Genomic DNA, 21,730 nt, shown 5'->3' on the forward strand with positions numbered 1-21,730 from the left:
GCATGAAAAATATATGTCAAGATTAATAATTTCACCAGAGAGCCAGAATCTATTTTTTAATCAATCAGAAATTCAAGAATGAAAAGTAATTGCCAACACAGCATTCTATAACTAGCAAAATTACGCTTCAAGAGGTGAAGGTGAAATAAAGATATTTTTAGACAAGCAAAAACAGAAAATTTATTGCCAATGCACCTGCATTAAAAGAAATTCTAAAGGAAGTTCTGAAGGAAAAAAGAAAATGATTCAAGATGATTCAAGGAACAGAAGGACTGAAAAACAATGGAAATGTAAATATGTGGGTAAATCTAAATAAATAATGCATATACAAAATAACAATAATGTCTTGTGGGATATAAAATAAGTAGAATTTGAATTCAGATCAATAAGAATATAAAGGGTGTGAGGGGAAGACAATATTCTTCAAATTATGTGAAGCAAAAAAAGTATCTCCTACATCAGTTGCTCGACCTTTTCTCAAATTCCAATGAGCATCAGTGAGGAGAATGTCTCTTAAGCTAATAGGCACGCAAACTGGAGACATTTTGTTCAATTTTTCACCCTCTGTTCTGTTAGAATGACCTTTCTTCATCTCCTAGTGCTCAGACAACAGGAAAACAATTATCAAAGTGTTTAATAAATTAGTGCCATTCAAACTTTAAGAAATTAATGATAACCATTAAGCATGACAATAATAATTTTTAGAGTAGCTACTCAGTAGCAGGTTCTTTACATACATTATCTCATTTCATTCTCACAACAGACAATGTAGGTTGACAGAAATAGGGATACTATTTCATGGACAAGGATAGTAAAGCTCAGAAAATTTGAACACTGGTCCAAGGTTACAAAGCAAAGAAATGAGTAAGTCAGCCCTCAAACTTTGGTTCTTCAGACTTTGCAAAGCACATGTTTTGTCCCACTAAACAGCACTACTTACATAAAATGATGCAAAAGTCAGTGTTAAAGAAAGCATTCAGTGGGCCTAAACTAATGATGAACTTATTTATTTAACTACTCCTCTATGTAAAGTTAAATAATTCTAGACAGGGTCAATTTTGTAACCTTTAACAAACATGTAGGAGAAAGGGTATGGATTATTACAAAATAGGATAAGGAAATCAGGTTACTCCCTGTGACATCAAACATACTTAACAAAATATCTCTTTTCAATAATATCCCAATTTCAGAATCTTAAGAAATCAAGAGTCAGTGAGGTCTGTTCTTATAAAATACCAAAAACACCTTAAATATAAAACTATATTTTAAAACCTATATAACACCCGTATGGAAAGCCAAGAGACCCAGAAGAGCTAAAGCAGTCTTGAAAAAGAAGAACAAAGTTGGAGACCTCACATTTTCTATTTTCAAAACACTGCAAAGCTACTGTAATCAAGACAGTGTAATACTGGCATAGAATAGATATACATTAATCTAATAGAAGGGAGTCCAGAAATAAGCTCATACGTATATGATCAACTGATTTTCATCAAGGGCAGCAAGACCATTCAATGGGGAAAGAACAGTCTTTCCATAAACAGTACTGGGACCACTGGATATCCATAGGCCAAAAAATACATGAAACTGTATCCCTACCTCACACTTTATACAAAAATTAACTCAAATGGATCATAGACCTAAACACCAAGAGCTAAGCTAGAAAAACTGCTAGAAGAAAACATTTGTGACTTTGGGTTAGTAAATGATTTCTTAGACAAGAAACCAAAAGCACAAGTGACCAAAAAATGAAACAAAACAACAACAGCAAAAACATAGATAATTTGGACTCCAAATGATACCATCAAGGGAGCAAAGTGACAACCCACAGAACTGGAGAAAATATTTACAAATCATATATCTGATAAGGGAGGGTCTAGTATCCAGAATGTATTAAGAACTCTAACAACTCAACAATGAAAGACAACCCAGTTACAAAATGGGCAAAGGATCTGAGTAGACATTTTTCCAAAGAAGATATAAGAAGATATACAAATAGCCATTAAACCTATGAAAAGATGCTCAATACCAGTAGCTCTTAGGGAAATGGAAATTAAAACCACAATGAGATAATACTTCACACACACTAGAATGGCTATAATAAAAAAGACAGGCAATAATAAATGTTGGTGAGGATGCAGAGAAAATGGAGCTCTCATATGTTGCTGGTAGATGTAAAATGATGCAGCTACTTTGGAAAACAGTTTGACAGTTCCTCAAAATGTTAAACATAGAGTACATATGACCCAGCAATTCCACTCCTAGATATATACCCAAGAGAAGTGAAAATATAGTATATACCCATATAAAAACTTGTACATGAATTTTCATAACAGCTTTATTCATTGAAAATATACTATACACCCATACAAAAACTTGTACATGAATGTTCATAGCAGCACTATTTATTATAGTCAAAAAAGTGGAAGTGACCCAAATGTCCATCAATTGATGAATGGATAAATTGTGGTATGTCCATAAAATGGAATATTATTTGGCAATAAAAAGGAATGGAGTACTGACTCATGCTACAATATGGATGAATCTTGAAAACATTATGCTAAATAAATGAAACCAGTTACAAAAGATCACATATTCCATTTATATGATTTCACTTATATGAAATGTTCAGAACAGACAAATCTAGAGACAAAAAGTAGGTTAGTGGTTGCCAGGGTTTTCAGGGAGGGAGGGATGAGAATGACTACTAATGAGTATGGTATTACTCTTTTGCGGTAATGAAAATGTTCTAAAATTGTTTGTAATGATAAGTATGCTAAAACCCACTGAATTGTACACCTTAATTGGTGAATATTATGGCACATGAGTTATATTTCAATAAAGCTGTTTTAAAGTAAAGTAAAATAAAATACCATCAGTTTATGATACCAAACAAAATTTTACAAAGCAGATGTTATTTAGGAAATTACAGAAAGTATATACACACACACACACACACATATATATATACATATATATATATTGTGTTGCCAATAACTTCCTGCTTTGAAACCATTTTCACTGCGAATACTATATTCTAACGTAGTCATGACCTCTAAGAAAAAACAATAAAAACAATTACTTTTTTTATTGTAAAAAAAGAAAAAAAGTAAATAGATACCAGAGGTCACACTTTTGAGGGGAAAGAATAGAGTTGTGTTAACTTTTAAAATTCCATCAGAAACCAAACAACCTAATGCAATGTCGAAAGGAGAGTTTGCAACACTACAGATCAGTTCAATAAATCTGATAAATAATTGTCACACAGAAAAAGATACAATAACTATGTCCACAAGATTTCAAAAATGCTTAAGCTCTTGGGTCTGACCTCTTGAAGTTTTGGCATAGAGTTTCACAACAGCACCTACACACAAAGAAAAAATATTTCATAATCTCTCAAACAATTAGCCCATTCCTTCATCTATAACTGTGATTTACCTCAATGAGATTGTTAAAAAACTATATATGAATAATAACAGAATTTCTATTTAATAGAAGAAAGTAACTCTCAAGCAAGTATTGTTTCCTCTATGAAAAAAGGTTTATCATGCCACGTAAAAATTGTATTCAAACTTGATTTAACCTTAACCTTTGCAGTAGAAACTTTAGTTATTTCCTAGAGTCAAAAGATGTCTAGAGATATAACAGTGGTACATCTGAACTTGGCAGAAAACAATGGTACATCTGAACATCTCATTCAGGCTGGCCTTTCAACTAGTTGCCTCACTACACATACACACACACACACACACACACACACACACACACACACACACACACACACACACACACACACACACACACACACACGAGCACATATTCACATCCACACACCTAACCCAAAGTTACCTGAGAAATTTTAAGAATTTTATTTTCAGCTAAGTTGAGGCAAATCTAGCAAAGAACTCCATTCCTTTTTTTTTTTCAGTGATCTCAAAGCTGAATATCATCGTGTTCAAACCCTTCATTTTATGGATAAAGAAACTGAGGCAAGCAAATATAAATAACTCGCATAAAGTCACAGAGCTAGTTAACGACTGAGTTAAAACTTGAAACTCCACTTGCTATGACTCAGATCTTTCCATAATACTGGGCTTCCAGGGCCAACTCAAGAGGGAGAAACTAACACTTTAGTCACACATAGGGACACCTCCAGTTTTCTGCCAGATCTTCGGATGAGAATGTCACTGCCTGGATGATCACCGGGACAACAGAGATTTCCATTTCTGTCAGAAATACCATTATGCAGAACATTTAAAGATTATGCTCTAGCAAAATGAGACTTTTTCTTAAAGAAGCTAAATCATTTTCCTTCTTCTGAACATTTCAAATATAATTTATACATAATAAAACATTCAAGCACACTTTGTTCCAATTTTGTAAATAATCACCAATGTGCCATCTCATTTTTTTAATATTATAAGCAGATAGCCACACTATAAGGTTCGAAACACACTACTCCCAACATATGAAACCTTGGCATATTGAATATTTTAAGCCGAAGGAGTTTGAGAGAACAACAGAAGCAGGAAGGTCACTCTGACCTTTACCCAACCCTTCTTCCCTGAAATAGGTCATAAAACCCTCATGTGAGAGCTGCCCTGCCTATACCCTTTGAAAGCAAAGGGACACGGAGGAAACTCCCAACAAACAGCCCTCTCTGAGTTTCCCCTAGTTTACCACCCTTCCCTCCTACTCCTTAACTTACCATATTCCTCCAAGACTGTCCAGTCTTCATCAAACCCAGCATAAAAACACTCAGGTCTGTTTCCTCAGGTCCTCATTTCCTTATGAAGGCTCCCATGTCACGAAAAACTTACATTAAATAAACATGTATGCTTTTCTCCTGTTAATCTGTCTTTGTCAGTTTAAATTTCAGACCCGGGGACCCTACGAGGATTGAGGAATACTTTTTCCTCCCCTAATCACACTATAGTCAAAAAGCTAAGAAGAGAGCCAAAAAAAATGGAAGAGAAGCTTTCATGAGCTGCAGCTTGGGGGCAGCAAGGGGAGAGAGACGTTAAGCAGCAAAAAGCACAGTGGTTCTGCAAGATGGCAAAGAGTAAGAAACAACATGCCAGTGGTTATGTAAACAATAACCAAACCCGAGGCAGAGTGGGGAAACTGTAATCAGAGTATTATTAATCCTAAACAAAAGTGGTTCCATTCCTTTTGCTACATCAGCACAGAGAAACCTAATGAGCATTCATTTTCATGGCCCCAGAACTTGAGGGATGATGACCCAAATTCTTATTATTCAACATAATACCGTAGTATCGGTAGGGAACAGTGTTCTGGAAGGACACTCAGGAATGTGACAAGCCAGTGATGATGACTTTAGGGGTTCACTGCACACACTCAACTCTCTCACAGTGCATGAGGGGGTCGGGGGACTGGAGAGGGCCCTTTTCAATTTACACCTTTCTGCCCTGGTTGACCCTGTTTGGTGCTTGTGTTACTTTTATTATTTGAGGTCAAGAGGGGTTAAATTGTTTGCTAATTTATAGTTTTCTTTAGAGTTTAATTTCAAATTATATTGAAGACCTGAAGCCAGTTTTTTTTTTTCTCTTTAATTAGGTAAGGACTAATTAAACACCCAGCAAAGATACTACTTGTCAGTAGATCCTCCCTCATATCATATATCATCTAGAACTCTTGGAGTTCTCTTCCACCAACTACACTATAAAATCAGAATGTAAATACAAAAATCAAACAAAACAAACAAATAATCAAAGAGTATAACATGAGTGTTAAGGAAATACACTAAGATATAAACAGTTAAATTTGGGTGGCAGCATTCTGTAGTTTTTTTCCCACCTTTATATTGTTATTGTCTGTGTTCTCCCAATGTAAATTTGTTTATAAAATCATAAAAATCATAAAAACAGCCCTTTAAAACTCAGTGTAAACAATTACATATCAGATATATGATACAAAAAGAATGGGAAAATTAACATTAAAAGCTAAGATTTATTTTTCTCCTACTTCTTTGTATTTTCTAAACTTTATATAGTCAGTACAAAAAATAAATTTCCCTATAAAAAAATCTTCATTTTAAAGTGTTTTACGTGGTAGAACTTTTGGTGAGCAATTAGATATATCGTGTTTTTTAATTTTATATGAAACTTACTCTTCCCCTCCCCTTATAAAACAGATAGTTAGAAAGATAGATTGGAGTTGGGGGAGGGATGCTTTGAAGCAAAATGCATTCTCAAGTAGAGGTGGAATGCAGAGAAAGTAGCAGAGAGCAAATCCTCAACACAAAAGCAGAGAGGAGAATATCCTTTTGCATTATACAGAAAGAGGTAAATCCACTGAGAACAAATCTGAAACCATGGTTTCAGAACGAAGAAAAAGGAAAGTCATTCAGATTTTTAAAAGAAAATGTTATTAGTTTTATACAGGCCTCTTAATACAAAGCACAGTCGTATGTGGGAGTTTCTATATATTCTATAAAAATTTGGGTTTGACTTTCAGTTAATGTAAGCATTAGCCAAAATAAAAACAGGTGGTGTGTCTGGAGCACGGTCCTGGAGCTCTCAGTCTCCTCATTTGGAGAATGAGAAAAATCACACCGATTACAAAAGTTGTAAAAATTAATGTGAGCACATTTGTAAAAGGGTCTGATACACAGCGTAGAAAACTGAAAAGGTCTCCTGTTAGAACCAAAAGGCACTGGCTAACAGTAAACAGTAAACAAAACAGTAAACAAAACAATGAATTTTTAACATTGTCAATAAATCAGAATGATTAATGATCAGAAGCAAATCAGCAAAATTAAAGATCAGAATTTCAGGGTGAAATGATGACTTTCTAATCTCAGAGCATCTCCAACATCTCCAGCTCTTACAGGATTTAAAATTAGAGCTTAGATTTTAGAGCATTCACTTGAAGGGCTGTATGATAGTGTGTTCAATCTCATGTCTACAGTTCAAACCATGTCTACAGTGTATTTCAGTATTCTCTGAATAAAATGCTTACAACTGTCAAAGTGACTTGCTTCAACCTATTTATATCTCTACATACAATCTTACCATTATTTAAGTATAGGCCTCACTACTTACATGATGAAAAGGATGAGGCAAAGCTATCACACCTTTATACATCATCTGATTTCCATCCACCAATTCGTGTATTCAACAGATTGACCACTTACCATGTTCTAGGTACTATGCTAGGTACTAGGATACATCAAGACATGACAATGATGATTAGAAACAAACATCGCCCTTGCCTTCATAGACCTTATAATCTAGCACGGAGAATAGCCAGTCAAACAATCACACAAATTCTTTTTTTTGACCAAAAAAATAAAAAATAGAAAAATAAAAAACTATTGTGTTGCATTACTCTTATTTATTTCTAAAAACTTAGAACTCCTGGCTCTGAATTCACTGTTCTACTATATCACAACTGACTCAGTTAAGTAGGTCATTTAATTTTTCTCTCATCTTACTCAAAACCCATTTTACACTGGTTATATAACTAGTCATCAGAATGTGCTGTAAAGCACTTTACAACCTTTATTTTTAATTTCCCTTTGATGGTATGCATTTTTAAATGTCGAAAAACCTTAGATTGTTTTTCCAAATTTATTTTGTAATGCCTTCTAAAAAAGAAAAATGTCATTTTAAAATGTAGCATGTGAAAATTGCTGTCCATTCAAATGACATTCTGGTATGAATCATCTCCCAGTTCAGTCATTTTTTTTTTTTTTTTAAATAGTAGGCTTATACCACGTACAGGCTGATTACTTAGGTAAGTTTCTTCCATTCATTTTGAAAACATTTTTCCTTCTTTCAATTCCTTTTTGAAAAATAGGTGATAACCGATAGAAATAATAATGTTCGTTAGTAAAACAGGTAAATTTAAAACCATATGTACGTTGATTAAAGCATGATAATGAATGAACTTGCAGATAATGCTAGAAGAAAGGACGGGATTAATACAGATGAGGTAGCCACACCCCGACCCTTGCTATTACCTGAAGGTGTTCCACCACCAAATTCAGGGATTCAAGCATTCTCTTCACTGCCCATATCCTCCTGTCCTTACAGTTAGTTTGTTCAACTTCTCCCTCTTTTATATCATCAGGTTTTCCAGCGCAGCAGCCCTTTCACACATCCCCAACCCCCCAGCCTCTTTCCTTCACTTCCTTCCCTATCCATCGCAGATTCCTTGACTTGTCAATCATGCTCTTAACAATTCTTTTCATTGCACCATTTGGCCAGGACCCAACACTAGATGAAGTTAACCACTGTGCTTTCTCTGTGCTTGCAGTGGAGTTTATAGCTTTGCATTTTACATTTAGGTCTGTAATCCACTTTGAGTTAACTTTTGTGAAGAGTGTAAGTTCTATGTCTAGTCATTCATTTTGGGTAATATATATGTAAAAAGGAAAGCCCAGCCCTACATGGATCATGTGAAACTAACAATCTTTCACATGTGCGTATGCTTTTAAAAATATCCCTTAGTTCAAGAGTAAGTTTATTAAGCTTGTGCCACCAAGTATAATTGTACCTTGGCCTCATACACTTCAATATTACTGGTCAGAAAGAGCCATTCCAGAAATTTCATCATTTGCAGCAACATGGATGGACCTAGAGATTATCATACTAAGTGAAGTCAGACAAACAAAGACAAATATTACATGATATCACCTATCTGTGGAATCTAAAAAATAATGAAAATGAACCTATTTGCAAAATAGACTCACAGATAAAGAAAACAAACTTATGGTTACCAAACGAGAAAGGGTTGGGGGAGGGATAAATTAGGAGTAGGAGATTAACAGATACTACTACATATAAAATAGATAAGCAACAAGGATTTACTGTGTAACACAGGGAACAATACTCAATATCTTGTAATAACCTATAATGAAAAATAATTTGAAAAAATATATGTATATATTCTTTGCTGTACACTTGAAACTAACACAGTATTGTTATTGTGAATTAACTATACTTCAATTAAAAAAAAAAGAACCATTCCATTTCTGATGACTCTATAGTAATCAATCAACAAATACTGATTGGACCTGGCATTATCAGTATTTGGCAATGCATGTGCCAAATTGAGCCTGCTGCCGCTACTATTGCTTCTCTCATTTGCTGGTAGCCTATAGCAAATGACATGGCTCTGAGCTGTGCTGCTTGAAAAGAAAATCCAGGAAACTACAAAGAATTTTCTTTTGGGGTCAGATGGGGAATACTTCAGGATAGCTAAGAACACGGGCTATAGAGTCAGACAGACCTGGGGTGGGTGACATGGACAAGATAGGAGAGAGCCTCTCTGAGCCTCAGTTTCCCCACCTATAAAATGGGAATAGTAATAGTACTTTCCTCCTAGGGTAGTTGTGGGGATTAGATGACTTAGTGTATATAAAGCACTAGGATTTCTGTTGCCTAAGTCTCATAGCAGTGACGGTGGCTTGTAGGGCCACATGTGACTTTCGAGCTGCACTGCACACATTCATCTCCCTTACTGGCCTTTTTCTGATATACAAGAAGGGCCTCTTTTGATTCGTGATGCTGCAGCCTGCACTGCAGCAAATCCTAGTAAGTAGTTCTTTAAAGGTCTTTGCAGAAAAAATCAGTAGGAAGGAAAAAAGAATTTGTGGCAAACAGAAAACCACAAATGTGACTAAAATTGTATTTATTATGAAAAGTATAGCTACTGAACATATATAGTTATTTCTGTAAGTAATTTTTTATAAAGGACATGTAGTAAGCCAGAGTCAGTACAAATTTTTGCCCTTTAGGGAGCTCAAAGTTATGGGTCTGTTTTTACCAGTACAAAATTGAGCAACAATTTTCTTTCTAAATTTTATGACATCATCTATTACACATTAATGATTAGTATTATAATTCAAACTTCTCAAAGGAAAAGCATCACTGGAAAAAAATCACAGATTACATTAATCAACACGAAATTACTGCTGCAAATTGTAGATGTGAAAACTTAAACCATGTGCTTTGGCTCGGCATGGAAACACAGAAATGTTATGGAAAATAATAACAAAGCACTTACATTCTATAGCTAATATAATATTTAAAGTCATATTGGACATTATACTTATAAACAACTTATATGTTCAAAAGAGCAGGTATCATATCTTACCATTTAACTACTCTAAGATGCAAAATTAATTATGTGACTAGTTTCCAGGACCAAGAAGAAATCTGAGAAGCTATGTGAATGTTTATGAAATAGGAGTAAAATCTGAAGAATCTGCCTCCAGGTCCACAAAGCAAAGCAGAAATGTTCTATATTTTATTTAAAAGAGAGAAATATGTACTTATAAGAAAGCATGTCAGTCCAAGGCTTCTCTGGTATCTAAAATAAAACACAGGAAATAATTTTCAAATAAATTATCTAAATCTTCATTTAATGGCTCAACAGTGAAATAAAATGTCTACTTAAGGTAACTTTTCAAGTAAATTTTTATTCCTGATAGCAATAAGCCTGGGAGAAAGGCAGGAAAAATTGAAAATCATACTCATTATCTAATCCCACATCAATTATAAATACAGAAGAAACAAAATAAAATATTAATATGGCTAGAAATGTACCCCCATACGTAAGTACTTGGGGTAAAGGATGAGTTCATGGGTGTATATGCGTTTGTGTACATGTTAAGTGAAGATGAATTATTTCTGAATAATACATGATAATAGCAAAAAATTATCTTTATTTCTTTTTACAAATAAACTACAAGGTTTCTGAAGAGGAGTTTTGATTATAAATTGCTCCATTGTAATAGACTCCCTTAACAAGTCCTCTATTCTTCCAGGGACCTTTCATTCTGATAAGGCCTCTAGAGGATATTGGAAAGATAAGGTATCAGCCCAATACATACTGACACAAATGTTACCACCTTTAAAGACTGAACACTTAAAAATGCTTAAAAAGAAAGAAAGAAGAAAAGGAAGGAAGGAAGGCAGAGCCATTATTGTTTTGTTTTGTTTTGTTTTTTTATGGTACCAACTATCATAATCTTGCATAAATCAATGGGATACACTGTTTACATCTGATTGCTGGTACTTGTGACTCTTTTAGTGTTCTCTAAACTGCTACTATTTTAATCAATGTTTACAAATCTTATTTACCTCTCACAACTGTTAGAATCAAATACTGACTCAAGCAGATAGGGAGGGAAAAGGGAGATGAACTAACAGTACATTAGGGGTAGGTAATACACTGTCTAGGTTAATCCTCACCAGAAACTTATCATGGAGGTACTCCCCCAATTTTCACCCATGAGAAAGAGATTCAGAGACATTAAGGTTAATTGTCAAGAGGTTACACAGATCAAACTGCTAGTCAGGGCCAGTGCTGGAATTCAAAGAAAGGTTTGTCTGATGCCAAAAATCAATGCTCATTTCCAGATACCGAAAGAACTGAATCAGGAAAAATATCAAAATGAAGAGTTTTGGGTCAGCCAAAAGAGCAGCAGAGATGAGAGACAGTGAGAAAGGTAGCCTGTCTACAAGGTACATTTGAGCACAAAAGTCGGCTGCAATAATAAATCAGAGGAGATCACTAACAATGAAAACTGTTTGGCCTCAATCCAAGAAAGAACAGGAAACATTCTACAGTTATAGAAGGACTCTGTCAAGGTTACTGAGGCCCTTCTTACATGTTTCTGGAAACTGCATTTAAGATGTGTTGTAAGAGATTAAAGAAAAGGAGTTATTCAAGGTCAATACAAGACTCCTAGGGAATGAAAATCACTTCATGGAAGAGAAAAAAATAGAAGAGAAAAAACTGCAGTGGCAACAGTAGTATGATGTGGTAGTGTGGATTCAGAAACATAGCAGATGTTTGCCTGGAAATGTCTTTATTTCACCTCCATTATTTTGAAGGGTATCTTTGCTAGTTATACAATTCTATGTAGTAGAACTAACAGTTATTCAGGAATGCATCTTGAAGAACAATACTTTGGATTCTTCTGCCCCAAAACAGTAACTGAGAAGACTATCCCAAGTAACTTCAGTTATTCAAAGAAATGCATCTTTTAAAACTTAATGACAGGGGCTTCCCTGGTGGCGCAGTGGTTGAGGGTCCGCCTGCCAATGCAGGGGACACGGGTTCGTATCCCGGTCCGGGAAGATCCCACATACTGCGGAGCAACTAGGCCCGTGAGCCATGGGGGCTGAGCCTGCACGTCCGGAGCCTGTGCTCCGCAACGGGAGAGGCCACAACAGTGAGAGACCCGCGTACCGAAAAAAAAAAACAAAACTTCATGACAGGGCTTCCCTGGTGGCGCAGTGGTTAAGAGTCCACCTGCCAACGCAGGGAACACGCGTTCGAGCCCTGGTCCGGGAAGATCCCACATGCCGCAGAGCAACTAATCCCGTGCGCCACAACTACTGAGCCTGCGCTCCACAGCCCGCAAGCCACAACTACTGAGGCTGCAGGCCACAACTACTGAAGCCCGTGCACCTAGAGCCCGTGCTCTGCAACAAGAGAAGCCACCACAATGAGAAGCCCACACACCACAACAAAGAGTAGCCCCCGCTCACTGCAACTAGAGAAAGCCCGCATGCAGCAACGAAGACCCAAGGCAGCCAAAAAAAAACACGTAATGACATTATGTACCAATCATCTATTATATGTCTGAAACCAGTACTGTACATCTAGTTTCTGAAATTGTCAAAGGTGAAATTCTTAAATGGCTGCTGCTTGCATATCTTACAACTATAGAATGCAAAGCATCATTGTTAAGAGAGAAATACTAATTGAGAGTCATCAAAGTACAAAGTAGTATATTGGGGCACAGAGGATAGGAATGGAAAACATTTACAAAGTTGAACGAGTAAGACTGATGAAGGAGCTTAGAATCTAAATGAGAAAAGATGCATAGTTATTAGTTATTTTTTAAAATTACAGAAAGTATATGCAATTTAGGAACAATTAACATATTTTTTTCATATATTTAAAAACCCATTATAATAGTAGCTTTCAAACTTTTGACTATTACAGTAATAACTTCACATTATGACCCAATATACACATACATGTAAATATGTTACTGATAAATTTCATGCAATATTTATCCTTACTATGCACTATGTACTAAGATATTTTTTCTTTTCTTCATTTTTTTTAATTTATTTAAATTTTTATTTTATATTGGAGAATGGTTGATTAACAACGTTGTGTCAGTTTCAGGTATACAGTAAAGCGATTCAGTTATATATATATCCATTCTTTTTCAGATTACTAAGATATTTTTTATTCCAGTCTTTTTTTCAAACATCGATAGAGATCCACTAAACTGATTTTATGAGCTATAAATAAAGCCAAAAACCTTTGAAAAACATTGTATTACCACCCACTGCTCCCTTCACATCCTCTTTTTTGCTTTCAGGCTCACCACCCTCAAAAAGGAGAAAAAAAAAAGGATTTTCCCTACCGGAACCAAGCAATATATCAGTCACTAAAATAAATGTGCCTGAATTGCCTGAATTGAAAACAGACAGTACAGAGAGAAACAATTGTATATTCAGAAAGATGGAAGAAATCATTTCTGAGGGGTATTTTAATTCACATTGGCTATTGACCCATCCGTGCGTGAGTGTAGTAGCTTAAAAGGAAGAGGAAATTACAACTCTGTAGTTCAATGAGGTTGTAAGGAAACAGCCTGTCATGCTATTGGGTCAGGACTGAGTGGCACAGTCAAACTGCTTAAAATCCTCATAGAAAGATGAAGCGAAGAAAGAAGCAGTGTTTCTGAAATCAAGTATCTAAAACAGAGTCCAGTGAAACAGCCAATACAACCCTTCACTGGGATTAAGCAATTATATCCTAGCCAGCAAGAACAATCACTTCTACAGAACTAGTTTAATAGCTAAACACCAAGTTAAAAATGTGTACTATTTAAATATTTATTTGTATAAGTTATTTGAACCTATGAGATCATAACTCAATGCCACTTATAAGTTTTTTCTCTTCCAGCAAGCAATGAAGTACTTGGCAAACTTTAAAAACTATATCAAATTTGCTGCAAGCTTTGTTAGCGTATTTCTCATTACATTTTCCCACTTGCCCAAGAACTGAGACTGAACTTTTGCAGCTTCCCTCATTTCCTATGGGATCTCACAATTTAGCTGTCTTCTATAAATCAATATAAGTGTAACAAAATATTCTCATTACTATTTTTAAAAGTACTTTAGCCAACTATAAGGAACTAGGAAATTTTGGCTGAAGTTTTAAAATACTAGTTCTCCTCATGATTGGACAGCAGTAAGCACCCTCTGTTGCATTTTGGTTTATTACTTAATACAAGGAAATTTTTAATATCTAAGCAATGTAAAACTGTCTATACCTTTCATCTTACTCTAGTCCTTCTACCTTCATCCTCTTTTCTACTCTTCCAAATTTCAAAGTATTTAATTTTGACACAAACTAAACTGTCTTTTATTGAATCCTCTGTTTATTGAGTGAAAGCTATAAAAAAAAAAGAGAAGAAAATCTGTCTCACACAGATTTGCCAAAATAAAAGCCCACCCACTCAGGAAAATGGTGAGCCTTCTAACTAGCTACACTTCTTACCACTGAACTACAGAGTTGTAATTTCCTCTTCCTTTTAAGGAACCACCTATGCAAGGATGGGTCAACAGCCAAGCAAAAACTGTTATTTGAGGAGGGGAAAATCAGAGAACTAGTTCTTACCCATCATCACATCCTAGGAAGAACTGGCTGGCTCCTCCTGGAGGATGAATAAAGATAAGTGCAGGTAGACTCTAAAATGGTAAGTAAATAACTGGCCTATTTAGTTTTTCGGGACCAAACCAAAAAAGTATCACACTTCAGTTCTGAATGCTGCTGAAATACACCCTTAAATACTCTGCAGACCTAGATCAATGAGATGTACCATATATCTCCTTATTTACGGTACTTCTCCTAAACTTTTGAAACAGTCTCTCTCTGTTCCTTCAAAATCTTCACATATCTTCTTGTCAAGACACAATGCAAATTCCACCTGCTCGACAAAAATCTCCATGAGCCTCCCAAATGAAAGACATTTTTCAGTACTCTGAAATCCCCTTGCATTTTAGCTGAGCCTTTGGAAGCATATTTATAGTTGTTTATATACACACCTTATGTTTCTACTATAACGTAAGTTCCTGAGGACAAAATGAGGGTATCATTCATTTTTATATCCCCAAAGTGCACATCCCAGGGCCTTCTACAAGTCGGTATTCAGTCAATAACTGGTCAATACTTCAATCTTAGGCTCACATTAAGGACCAGTTCCCAGGACTTCCCTGGTGGTCCAGTGGTTAAGACTCTGCCCTTCCAATGCAGGGGGTGTGCGTTCGATCCCTGGTCGGGGAACTAAGATCCCACATGCCCCACAGTGTGGCCAAAAAAAAAAAAAAAAAAAGAACCAGTTCCTACTGAAAACTGTTTACACAACACCTAATTCAACATATCTGAGCAGGTTATTTACATGACCATTTTATCTGTTGCTGTAAGATTACAAAAAATTAATTGTTTACGTATTCCTATATCTTACTACTTTACTTCTACTTCTTATAAAACGTTACCTTGCATATCTAGTAATTTAGGTTATTACTCATTGCTTGTCACTGATATATTTACAAGTTTTTAAATGTACATCAGTCAAATCATATACATATATTTTTGCACTCAAACAAGCATGAGTTTCATTAATCACTGTACAAACAAAATAGTACTTTCTCAACACCTATGAGGCCCATTCCCTTTCAGTGGCCACTGAGGTATCCACACTTAACCCCTACAAACACGAGTGATGGGGGAGGGGAAGAAGAGATATACCACCAGACAATGTACTTTGCTCCTGCTGTCTGAGTACTACTAAAAAGTTCAACATCAGTTTTTCTGTTTTTAATAATATAAGAAGAGGCCTATAAAATATGTTGACAGTGTAGGTTCCTCTCACATAGAATGATCTCCAGCACACTCTGTACAGACTGAATTGATAGGGGGATAGAATAAGCTAGACTCGGCCCTAGGTCCCGGGTAGGAGAAAGGGGGATATACAGAGGTCAAAATAACAATCCTCATCATCAGGTGCTTTGCAATCATTCTAAATTGCCAATAAAAACAAGTACACGTGAAAAAACAGCAAGAAGGACTTCCCTGGCGGTCCCATAGTTAAGACTTTGCCTTCTAATGCAGAGGGTGTGGGTTCAATCCCAGGTTGGGGAGCTAAGACCCCACATGCCTCACGGCCAAAAAAACCAAAACATAAAACAGAAACAATATTGTAACGAATTCAATAAAGACTTTAAAAATGGTCCACATCAAAAACAACTTAAAAAAGAAAAGAAAAAAGACCAGCAAGAAAACAATACAAAAATAATTCAGAGATAGGTTGTGTGACACAAAACTACAGGCGTTTGAAGAAGAGCAGTCTGTCTATATGATCATCATGACAAAAGCCACAAGGGCACAAAGCTGGGAATAAGCATGAGTATTATTGGCAACCTGGGAGGATGCAGCTGTACAAGGACATAAAAGTTCAACAAGTGATATGTTTATATTTTAAAAACAAAATGAAAATAGTGAATCATTGAGCTAGTGAACAGTCTGAGTAGAGAAATACAATCATGAGGTTAATGTTTCAATTCATCTTAGTAGGGATATGGGCTCTTGAGGGAGGAAGCTTATTGCCAGTATCTAGAAAAGTATCTAGCAAAAGTAGGTGCTCAGTAAATGTTTTCCAATATAATGGCTGGATGTATGGATGGACAGATGAGAACATAAAGATTCTAAATCAGGGAGACCAATTAGGAGACAAATCAGATGTCTTAATTCGGGACTATAAGTGGTTACAGGAAGAATGAAGAGAAGTGATGGATACAAGAGACAGATTTAAGTAAGTAGTAATAAGTCAGTGACAGAAAGGGAAGAGATATGGTAATAAGAAATAGAGATTGAGCAAAGATTTTTCAAAGTTTCAAGCCAAAGTGAATGGGAGAATGCAGGAATCTTTTCAAGGTAAAAATAAGATTACATTTAGGCCAATAGATTTTTGAAGTGAAGGCAGAGCTTCTAATTATTACAGTAATCACTTGGAGTTATGAGACCAGAATTTGAGCAAGAGAAAAGAACTAATGACTGAAGAGTCCCCCCAAAAATGTATTAGAATAGATAAAATCTAGCATCTTCATGAAAAATTCCCAGAGGAAAAATATCTTCCTAAACACATCATCATTATCATCATCAATGTAACAATAACATAACTCTAATTTATTATCAGTATTATTATTAGAGCTGCTAACATTTACTGAGCCCTTACTATGTAGCATGCACCATAGTTATTTGCCTATATTATTGCACTTAGTCCTTACAACAACCCTAGGAGGTTGTTATGATTGCACCCATTTTCCAGAATAGGAACCTGGGGCACAGAGTGGTTAAGTAACCACATTTACTAAGTGCCAGAACCAGGACATAAATCGAAGTCTGATAAAAATACCTTTTTCTATACCAAGAGTGTCTAAGTTTCTACACCAAATATTCTCTAAGATCCTACTGGGGGAAAAATAACTCAACATTTCTATTTTTTTTAACTCTTAACCTATTAAGGTTTCTATTATTGTGAATTATTTACAATGTATGTAATGTATTAATACAGTACTGTATAAATTATAACTGAGCACTCATTTATGAGGGAGGAAGAGATGTTCTATTTCTTTTTCTAGTAAGAATGTGAGATCAAAACAGCCTAGAGATATATATATATTTATATATATATATATATATATATTTCTCTTCCCTGTCTACCTTTGTTTCCTACAAGAATTCAATGTCAACAGTTTTATCTTTTTTCTTTAAAAATAGACCACTTATATACCCAAAAGAAGGGTATCGGGCTTCCCTGGTGGCACAGTGGTTGAGAGTCCGCCTGCCGATGCAGGGGACACAGGTTCGTGCCCCCTTCCGGGAAGATCCCACATGCCGCGGAGCGGCTGGGCCCGTGAGCCATGGCCGCTGAGCCTGCGCGTCCGGAGCCTGTGCTCCGCAACGGGAGAGGCCACAACAGTGAGAGGCCCGCGTACCGCAAAAAAAAAAAAAAAAAACAATTAAAAGCAGGGTCTCAAAGAGATATTTATATACCCATGTTCATAGCAGCATTATTCACAATAGCTAAAATGTGGAAGCAATCCAGTGTCCATTAATGGATGAATGGATAAACAAAATGTGGTATGCACTTACAATGGAATATTATTCGGCTTTAAAAAGGAAGGAAATTCTGACATATGCCACAACATGGATGAAAGTTGAAGACATTATACTGAGTAAAATAAGCCAATCACAAAAAAGATAAATACTGCCTGATTCCATTTACACAAGGTACTCAGAGTAATCGAAACGACAGACCCAGAAAGCAGGATGGTGGTTGCCAGGGCTGGGGGAGAGGAATATTGGGAGTCATAGTTTACTGGTTATAGAGTTTCAGTGTTACAAGATGACAAGAATTATGGAGATGGATGGTGGTGATGGTTGTACAACATTATGAATGTATTTAATACCACTGAATTGTACACCTAAAATTGGTTACAATGGTAAATTTTATGTTATGTGTATTTATCACAATTAAAAAAATTGAGGGAAAAAAACAGACCACATATGATCAGATGAGAGCTCACTTATTCATTCCAAAAATATTTATTAACTGCTTCTCTTGTGCCAAGCTCTGATGGTACATTCAATGATTTCTAAGAAATAATCCCTGGTTTTAAGGAGGTCTGTAAGGAAGTCAGTAATGTAAAAGCCAAATATATAAACAAATCATTATAAGTTAATACTCTAAGAACAATTATAGTGATAGTCAAGAGCTAGCACTTTCTATTAGGTACCTGCTACGTGTTAAGCACCTAGTTCTAAACACTTAGGTATTTTATCTGAATAACAGTATGAGAGAGACAGATTATTACCTGTACTTTACAGATAGTAAAACTGACTCAGATAGGTTTAAAAACACACTCAAGACTACCCAGCTTAGAAGCAAGTGAACCCAGGCAGTTGGATTCCAGATCCCATGCTCCTAACCACTCTCCTCAGAGTGGTGGAAAGGGGATCTAAGGGAAATAGGACCACGCAGCCTACATACACTGCTCTGTTTGCTACATCTCCAGAACCCAAAACTAAACTCTTTCATTTTAACTGCTTATTAAAACAAATCACATCTTAAAAAGCAACACAACAACAATGGCCTAAAAATCAGGCCATACTTGTCAGACTTGTAATTCTAACAATGCACTGAAAAATGTATGTTGCACTCTGCAATACTATAGTTCAGAAAAAACTACGTCACAATAGGCAACGAAACACTTTTGTTTAAACTGCTCCCTTGCTTAAATCACACTGAAATGGAGTTATAGAATACAATATGGAGAACAGTCTTAAACAAACCAGAAATCTGATTTTCAGAAGTTGCATATTTAAGAGTCAGTCACCATCTATTTTAAGCCAAATACCTGCTTCTGTGTGACTTCAAGGGCATTCTGGAGTAAACTATACCAATGGTAAAGTTTACCATTCAACAGGCTTCTAAAGTTTAATCTAAGTCTCTATGTACCTCCATCCACTCTGAATGACATTATAATAGAAATCAACAGTATATGAGAACCTGCTACGTCAAGCCAGCTGCTTCCAGTAAGGGTTTGTGAAAAGCGGCTCCAAAGAACAAACTTCACTGTCTCAAACATTCTGAGAACACAGTTGATCATTAAATATTTATTACCTGACTAGTAGGCAAATAAACATAGCAATTCCTATGGCTTTACTTAGATGCCACAGTGAGAAGTACAACAGAAACGAAAAGACTACAACCAAAAGGTTTGTATTTTCCCATTACCACAGACTAGACTTTAGGCAATAACTTGTTTTGTACTAAATCTTTACCAGTCTTCCTCCAGGGCTTCCTTCAAGGATCAAGTATTCTCTTACACTGAATTGTGTCAAACATTAAGCTCAACTTTAGTGTGGCCAAAACCATTTTCAAACCTGTCCAGATTGTTCTCAGAAGGCTATTGCTTCCTCATAAATTCACCTTGAAAGGCAAACAGAAGGTGAGCTCAGTGAAAAGGGTCTCATGTAGAGACTCTGATTTGCTAACTCTAGCTTAGCATTTCTCATTAATAAAGTCAGACAAGCAAATTACATGAGGAGGAAAAGTTAGGCGAATTATTAAATTTAGTTAATTTTCCTTTTCCATGTAAATTCTTTAAGAATTAAGTTAAAATGTTGTAATCCTTTTTATCTTTAAAAAAAAGTCAGTTTAAGGCCAAATATCTTCTCCCCTTGTGAAAAATACAATGTTCAATGTGAGGATTCTACATATTTCCAAGGTTTTCTTTTTAAAAAGTCATTTGAGATAATATCTCAGAAGTAGAATGCATTATTGTTTGTCCTTAACAGAAAAAAAAAGTCAATGCTGCAGTAAACAGAACACAAACTCATGTGTTTCCCCAACTATGATGCTTAGGAATGCACCTTCCATTTAATGCCCGCTTAATTTTATTACAGAGTAAAAAATGCCAGAAAAGAACCATTTCCATAGTATAAGTGTAAATCAGGAAACTGATCAAATAAGAATCATTTTAAAAGGCATATATCCAGTTCCAGAGAAGAAAGGACTTTTTGAAACTTTTTCAGCTTGGGCCCTATACATCCTTGAAAATTCTTCCTCTCAGACTTCTGCAGATCACTACCGTAAAAATTTACAATAACGCCACGTTAAATACCATGTAAAAAAACAATGCCACATACTGCCTACTAGGGGAAATCTTCTCTCTGAAAAGCAAGGCTGAAAGAAAACACAATTATTGTTAAAAGTCTTTCCAGACCAATCCCAGCCAACTGATATTTCTGTATACTTGGAATCTAATTTTCACCGAATTTCAGAGATCAAAGGAACATTAATGATAAGGAAACAGAAGTTCAAATAAATTAAGTAACTTCGCAAGAGTTTTGTGACTTGCTAAGTAACAGAGTTTAACAAAGACCCTTGTTTCCTGATGGGCAGCCTGATGTTTCCGTAGAACGCTGGGTCGCCATCTGGCAGGTTTGTGCAACATAAATTCTCTCTATAACCAAATTCTGAGCTTCTGGAGGATAGTGACTACATCATTTATTTCTTTTGAAGCTCCAAAGTGATTTTCCTGGTTCTGGGACCCCTAATAAAAAAGTCAACTATATACTACCAAAATAAAGATCGAAAGGAGTAAATAAATGTGTTTAGCACAAGATTTTAATAAAATGGCAAAATCCACTCCTCAAGATAAAAAACAAAACCCTACACCCATTTGTTTGTCTATTTCTATTTCCAGAAAAATTCAGAAGGAAGACATTTTTTCTTACTTTTTTGAATAAGTATGGCTTCTCTGACTAGCACTTTGAAAAATACACTTGATGAGGCTTCCCTGGTGGCACAGTGGTTGAGAATCCGCCTGCTGATGCAGGGGACACGGGTTTGTGCCCCGGTCCGGGAAGATCCCACATGTCACGGAGCGCCTGGGCCTGTGAGTCATGGCCGCTGAGCCTGCGCAGGCTCCGGCAACGGGAGAGGCCACAACAGTGAGAGGCCCGCGTACCGCAAAAAAAAAATACACTTGATGAAAGAGTAAGTGACTCCAGGAGAAGAGTTATCCATCAGGGACCACTTGTCAACAATTATCTGAACCACAATATTCGAAAAGAGAAATGGATCTGAAGCAAAAAAGAAATA

The 21,730-nt window shown here is 35.9% G+C and overlaps 1 protein-coding gene across 2 annotated transcripts in view; it reads right to left on the bottom strand.

Moving 5' to 3' along the window:
* NME7 (NME/NM23 family member 7) overlaps positions 1–21,730 on the bottom strand; it is a 263,043-nt gene that overhangs the window by 221,978 nt on the left and 19,335 nt on the right. The gene's annotated exons all lie outside the window — the stretch shown is intronic.

Source organism: Delphinus delphis, chromosome 1 (genome assembly GCF_949987515.2).
Source record: "Delphinus delphis chromosome 1, mDelDel1.2, whole genome shotgun sequence".
In the NCBI taxonomy this organism is placed as follows: Eukaryota; Metazoa; Chordata; class Mammalia; order Artiodactyla; family Delphinidae; genus Delphinus; species Delphinus delphis.